We start from the raw sequence: 7934 nt of genomic DNA, 5'->3' as shown, positions 1-7934 counted from the left end.
TTCACATATAAATCAAATAATTCCCTCTCGGCACACTAATCAATGCACTAAGCCTTATTAGCAAATTTGGGACGTTACATTATCCCTACATTAATTATGAACCAATAATAGAGGATGGAATTGTATGTAATGATTAAATAAATGGATGATCTTTAATTAAAAAGTACTTTGTAAATTAATAAATTTTGAAATTTTTGGATATTCGTATTATTCAAATAATAGTAATAAATAATCAATATATGAAAAAAAATCATTTCATATTATTCATATTGTCCAATACATATGCTTTAAAGGGCACCAACCCTAATAGTTAATGCCCCATTCGTCTAGATTTTCTGCTCGGAAGACCAGCCCTAATAGGGTTGGGGGTAGTAACATCAGATAGGCCTTGGGCAATAATAATGTTGACTCCAAGTGGGATTGGTACAGTAAAGGGAGATCAGCTTGCAGCTCAAGAAGGCTATAACATTTCTATGACAGAACGAAGAGTCCTAGTGCCCAGGCACTAGTAATAATCAAAGAAATACTTGACGAGATTATATTCGAAGTAGAAAAAGTGCAAATTGATCCTTGAATAGGAGATGACTTAGCTGCACTCAAACCCATAGAGGAATCAGAAGAAATAATGCTCGATAAGAATTACCCACCCAAAGTCATCAAAATTGGGAAAACCTTGCGAAAAAAATAAGATAACCAGGTCATTTTTGCCTGATCTTATTCAGACATGATAGGGATTAGTCTGAATGTCAATAGTTGTGCTCTCAATATAGACAAGATTCTTCCTCCTAAACAAGAGAAGAGGAGGCTGCTCGATGACAAGAAATGACATGCGTTCAAAGAGGAGGTCGATAGATTAAAAGCAAATAATTTTATTAGGGAAGCATTTTAACTAGATTGGGTAGTAAATCCCGTGATAGTTCCCAAACAAAATAGAAAATGGAGGACATGTATTGACTACCCATATTTAAATAAGGCTTGCCCTAAAGATTACTTTCCTCTACCTCGAATATATCAGCTTGTGGATGCCACCTCGGTGCACGAACTAATGTCATTCATGGATGCATATTCTAGATATAACTAGATTGCAATGCATGCTCTAGATCAAGAACACACAAGCTTTATAGCCAATATGGGATTATATTGTTATAATGTAATGCCATTTGGATTATAGAATGTTGGAGAAACATATTAACTGTTAGTAAACAAAATGTTTGGCGAACATATAGAACAGAACATGGAAGTGTATGTAGTTGACATGTTAGTGAAATCTAATTGTACCAATAACCATGTTACCGACTTGATCGTGTGTTTTACTATACTAAGAAAATATAATATGAGGCTAAACCTACAAAAATGTTCTTTTTGTGTGTCTTTGGAAACATTCCTTGGGTTTATAGTCACTGCTCGAGGAATTGAAGCTAACCCGACTAAAATTAAGGCTTTATTTGATATGCCATGTAATGAACCAAAGTTACTAATAAGGCTTAAGGGCCTTGATTAGTGTGCCGGGAGGGCATAATTGGTTTATGTATTAAATGATTAAATGCATGATTATATGATTATTTGGATATGTGAAATGTATGTTTATGAGTATTAAATATTTATGTGGACCGTATTTAGCTTATAAGGGCATATTTGTAATTTTGGCTCGTTGAGGGCATAAATGCGATTATATGTGATAAATTGTTGAGAGCACATTATTATGTGGATATATTTGTAGTATATGGCTTGAGACGGTCCTAGTGAGCGGATTGGTGAAATAGTCACAACGAGGATTTATACCTGGCCCGGGGAAGCGTGGGGGCATTTTTGGGAATTTAGAAAATATTTCGGGGATTATTAGACATTGGGTAAATAGTTGGAAATTAATTGGATGATGGGAATAATTTGTAGATATTAGGAACACTTGAGGAATTAGCGGGAATTGGGATTAAAATGACCATTCTATCCCTAGGAGCTAATTGAGGATTAGTAAACTTTGGAGGGACAATATGGTCTTTTGCTCAGGTGATATATTCAGAATTTTTTCGAACAAAAAAAAGGTGGTAGATTAACTCAAAGGAAGAAAGAAAAAGGCTCTCAGCTCACTTTCTCCCATCTTTCATGTTCTTCTCTCTCTCTCACTCTCCCTTGAGGGAATTTGAAGCTAAGGAACAAAGGGGCCTAGGCTAGTCTTTGGGACTGGTGATCTTTCAAGGAATTGGAGAGGAATCAAGCTGGAGTTAGAGCTGGAAAACAAAGGAAAAAATTCAAGGAATTGAGCAGAGTTGGTGTGAGGTTTCTGCTGGGAAGTTGGGCCATAATTTGTGGAAAGAACATTGCTTTAATCTCTGTGTTTTGCTGAGTAGTTTAGGTTGAATTTTGAGTTCTTAAGTAAGGATTGAGTGATGAATTTGGCTGAGTTTGTGAGATGATATTAGCTGATGAATTATGGTAATGACTTTGATTTTTTTTCTAAGGCTTTGGGGATTAAAAATGGGTGCTATGGTCTAGAATTCGTAACTGATTTGGGGTTGAATTTAAGAGAATTGTTGGGGAAATTCTGGGTTGGTTCTTGGTGTTCTTGGCTGGGAAAAAATGGAGTGAAAACCTAGATTTTCTAGGCTCGAAGGGCAGCGCTACGACCCAGCTTGGGGGGCGTCGCGGCACATGTCGCCTTCAGGCCTGGGTTGCTCTCTGACTTCGGGGCGCGCCGTGACTTACTAGGCCAAGTCGCGGCCCGCCTCCCCTTTTTGTTGGGGTGCTTGCTCTCTGACTTGGGGGAAAGTCGCGATCGACTAAGCCAAGTCGCGACCCACCTATTGTTTTTTGCCTTAGAATTTTTCAAGGATTGTTAGGGCTCGGGGGTTCGTACCTAGGCGTTCGGGACGATTTTCTACTACTCGATTTAGTAGAAATGGAGGTCCTGGAGGCTAGTTTCTATCTTCTAGGTATTTTTTTTCAATTGGAAGTTGATGGATACCATTGGCCCTTGTGACTAGGTTTATCACCATGGCTCAAGGCTAAGGATCGTGCTCGGAACCCTTTCTCCGCTCAAAATTAAAGATAAGAAAAATGCACCCTTGTGTTGCTGTGTTGCGATTAAGGTTCCCTATATTTGAATACAAATATTGTATGATTGTGATATGCCATGTGAGCATGAAATAAATAACCTAAGAGTGTCGGGACTGATATTTGAGCACAGGACGCGGCTTGGCCACTGAGAGCTGAGGTCAGCTAAATAATCACTGAGCTCGGCCTAATCGAGCCAGAATCAGTGGGTTAAATAGAGTGGCCTTTGCATGTATTTAACTTTTAAAAGCTGTAAATTTGTCCTTTAAACCTTGATTTTGGGATCCCATGTACTAAATGTTTATTTGATTGAAAAATTATCTGTTTATGACCAAAATCTTTTAACCCTAGCTCGATTATGACTTTAGGGTCACATTTTCAACTAAACAACTTGATTAGCAAATCTTGCAAGATTATAAACACACAGTGTAACGGTTTTGGTTATCCAGGGCGTTATATGCCATCACCTAAAAAACATAAGGATGTACAAACCCATATGGTCAGATGGTTGTACTGAATAGATTCATCTCGAAATCTTCGTACAAATGCCTGCTATTTTTTAACCTCTTAAAAGGAAGGTAGAAGTTTGTGTGGATAGATGAATGCGAACATGCTCTTCAAGCCTTAGAAAAACACCTCTCAAAACCACCCATTTTTTCCAAACAAATCACCAGAAATGTAATATCCCTATATCTTCCAATAATCGAGCACGCAATAAGTGCTACATTAGTTTGGGAAGATAAACGAGTACAGTGCCATGTATACTAAATTAGTAAAAGGTTATTGGGAGCTGAATCTCGATACCCAACTATGGAAAAACTTTCATTATGTCTGGTACATGCATCAAGAAAGCTCCGGTCGTATTTCCATGCTCACCCAATTAACATACTTACAGATTGACCATTATAACAAGTTTTAGCAAAACCAGAAGCATCGAGACATCTGCTAAAATGGGCAGTTTAGCTTAGGCAGTTTGAGAAAACTTACCAACTGAGAACAACAATAAAATGCCAAGCAAAATGTGATACTTAGAAAAAGTGAAATCAGAGTTTATAACCCCAACTTGAGAGTTGTGGAAACCTTATGTTGATGGGTCATCTAATGAGAATGACTCGGGGTAGGCATAATACTAATAACGCCTGAAGGACACAAATTCTATTCAGCGTTAGGTTTGGATTTGACGCCTCTAACATTGAAGTAGAGTGTGAAGCAAACTTGCGGGGCTTTGAATAGCGTGAGAACTAAAGGCTAAAGCTATACATTGCTATAGTGATTCTCAGCTCGTAGTAAAACAAGTCCAAGGGGAATATCAAGCTTGGTGTACAAAGATGACTGCATACTTAGAAAAAGTGAAATCAGAGTTTGATTAATTCGACTATTACATAATCGAGTAGGTTCCGTAAGAACAAAATTCAAACAACGATGCATTAGCTCACCTCACGACAACTAAGGAGGTTTATACACTCAATGTAGTTCTTGTAGAATTTTTTCTGATACCTAGCATATCTGAGCTAGATACATCTGACAACCTACTTGGATGACTCCTATCCTCGAATACCTTATAACTTGGACCCTACCAGAAAACCAGAACGAAGCTGGAAAATTACTATATAGAATCCCAAGATACACAATTCTTTATGGGAAATTATATAGAAGAGGATATTTCATGCCTTTATTGAGATGTGTCACACCTCAAAATCTAAAATGATACTCGAAGAAATTCATGAAGGGTTATGTGGGCACAACCTTGCAAAAAAAGTTATACGACATGTAACGACCCAAAATTTCTAATAAGGCTTAAGGGCCTTGATTAGTGTGTCGGGAGGGCATAATTTGTATATATGTGAATAAATGATTAAATGAATGATTATATGATTCTATGGATATGATTCAATGCATGTGGGCCTTGTTTAGCTTATAAGGGCATATTTGTAATTTTAACCCGTTGAGGGTGTAAATGTAATTATATGTGATAAATTGTTGAGACCACATTATTATGTGAATATATTTGTAGTATATGGCTCAAGACTGTCCTAGTGAGCAGATTAGCGAAATAGTCACGGTGGGGATTTATACTTGGCTCGGGGGAGCTTGAAGTATTTTCGGGAATTTAGAAAATATATTGGGGATTATTAGATATTGAATAAATAATTGGTAATTAATTAGATGATGGGATTAATTTGTGGATAATAGGAAAATTTTAGGAATTAGTTGGAATTGGGAACGAAATGACTAATTTACCCTTAGATTGATTAAAGGACTAAGTGTTATATGGGAGGGAAAAACAGACTTTTCATAATAGGGATATACTCAGAATTATTTCGGGTAAAGGCAGAACATCTTAGAAACAACTTATGCTCTCTTCTCTCTCTATCTCACGAATGCTCTCTCTCTCTTTGTGTTTTATGCTTTGAGATTAAGGGAGAAAAAGGCAGGGAATTAGGCCTAAGCTGGAATTTCTTGAAGAAATTGAAGGACTAAGGAGCTGATGAACTTGGGTTTAAAGCTTGGAGATGTCAAGGATGGCTGAGGATTAAAAGCTTGGGAAAAAAATCTGAGAGTTGAAGCTAGAGGAGACCTTGACGATGCTAAGGGGGAAATTAGTGGCCGAAGGCTTAGGGAAATTAAAGGTTGAAGCTGGGATGGATTGAGATTCAATTATGGGGTTATAACTATTATGAGGTAAGCTCAAACTTTGTTGTCGGTTGTGTTTAATTTGCTTGATTTTAGTGCTCTTCAGTTTTGTGTTCAAGATGTAAGTTTGACTGGTGTTTGGGGCTTGAGAGCTTAGATATGGATTTTTGGGGATTTGTTGGAGTTTTTGGGAAAAACTTGGTTAGGTTTTGTTGCCTTTGATGAGTAGAGTGGAGTTCTATGGTTAATTATGGGTTTGGAGGTCTTAAGGGATGGATTTTTGGAGCTTTCGCTCAAGGAAATTCGAAGAGAAAACCCAGAATTTCATAATTCTGGTGTGAGTGTTGTAGCGCTTGGTTGGGAGCTCTACAACGCTAGTCTACGATTTTGGGGGCCAGAGTGTCTGACTCTCGCGCTCTAGCACCCAATAGCTAGCGCTGTAGCGCTACTCAACTTTCAAAACTTGATTTTTTGGTACTTTTTAGGGTTTTTGTTCAAGGGCTCGGGAGACGATTTCACCACCTTGTTTGGTGGAAATAGATGTCCCAATAGCGAGGTATTAGTCCCGAAATTTTTCTTTGGAATTAAAACTCATCGAAGTACCATTTATGGAATGTGATTAGATGTTCATTAGGGCTCGGAGTAGGATCGTGCTCAAGGGTTGTTCCTATTAACCGAAGTACTCGGACCTGAGGCAAGAAAACTGCACCCTTTTGTGTGGCTATGTTGGGACTAGGGTTCCCTATATTTGAATACAAATTCCATATGATTATGATATGCCATGTTGGCATGAAATAAACAGCCTAAAAGTGTCGCGATTGAAATTAGCACACAGGATGTGGCTTGGCCACTAAGAGCTGAGGTTAGCTAAATACTCACTAAGCTTGGCCTAAGTGAGCTGGAGTCAGTGGGTTAAACACACGACTCAACCTAAGCGAGTCGGAGTCAGTGGGTTAAACTGAGGGTGCGGCCTAAGGGCTTACAACCTGAGTATTGCATGATGATTCTGATAAACTATTGATTATGAATGTGTTTAGTGTCGTTGATCTGATGCTTATGGTCTGTTGAATATATGGTTAATGTCTTATGAGTTATTTGATTCTCTTTACTGAATATGTTATGATGTTATGTTTTTCTTGCTGGGCCCGGACTCATGGGTGCTACATTGTATAGGTAAAGGCAAGGGTAAGATGGTTCAACCATGAGTTGGAGAGCTCTAGGGCGAGGTGTACATTGTCAGCTGCTCATCCACCACGGTCGAGGGATTGAACAGGGACGGAAACCTAAAATGTGTATTTTGCCATTAGAGTGGCCTTGATTGTATATAACTTTTGGAAATCTTGTAAATCTATCCTTTAAACCCTGTTTTTGGGATCCCATGTACTAAATATTTGTTTTGATGAAAATTATCCGTTTCTGACCAAAACCTTTTAAACCTAACTTGTTTATGATTTTAGGATCACATTTTCATTAAAATGATTTGATTAGCAAGTCCTGCACTATTTTAAAGACACGGTGTATTGGTCTTGGTTATCCAGGGCATTACAACTTAGTATCAGAGCGGTCTAGGTTTAAGGGTTCCTGAAGACTGGCTAGACATGTACACTTGCCGCTAAAGGCAAGCTCGACTCAGGGTTTTGTAATTGAATACATGAGATTATATGCTTAAGTGCTTGAATGAAATATGAATGCATTAATTTGTATGATTAATAGGGAGCATGAGATTCTGATAGGGCCTGGCCCTTGACTGCTGTGTGATGATATTGAGGTGTGTTGATTAGCATTGCTATCGCATGTGGATGAATATTTGGATAATGATTTGTATATTGATTGAATGTGGTTGATTATTAAAATTGCACTTATATGCTTTATCTGTTTGTTGGTATATGGAAAGTGTGATGAATATGATTGTATATAGTAGCAATGAAATTTGATAACTAATGCATAGTAATGTAGATTGGTGTTTGATATGCTTTATGTGTGTATGATTATTGTGGTTGTTTGGACCTTCCTGTGGGATGGTTCTGGATATGAACATCAGGGTTGGGGGGTTTAGTCAGTGATGGCAAATTAATTCAGATTGTTTATACTCAGAATGGTTAATTGGACTTGGTATTGTTCTAGGGTGGGTTGCGGATGATAGCTAGGGTTGGAATCCTCCATCTGCCCCTAAAATTTGCAGCAGATGTTTGATGGTATGTGAGTAAAGCATTAAGGTCTGATAAAGGAGATTAGATGGGTGAAATAGA

This window comes from Humulus lupulus, chromosome 3 (genome assembly GCF_963169125.1).
Source record: "Humulus lupulus chromosome 3, drHumLupu1.1, whole genome shotgun sequence".
Lineage (NCBI taxonomy): Eukaryota > Viridiplantae > Streptophyta > Magnoliopsida > Rosales > Cannabaceae > Humulus > Humulus lupulus.
This window is presented reverse-complemented; position numbering follows the sequence as displayed.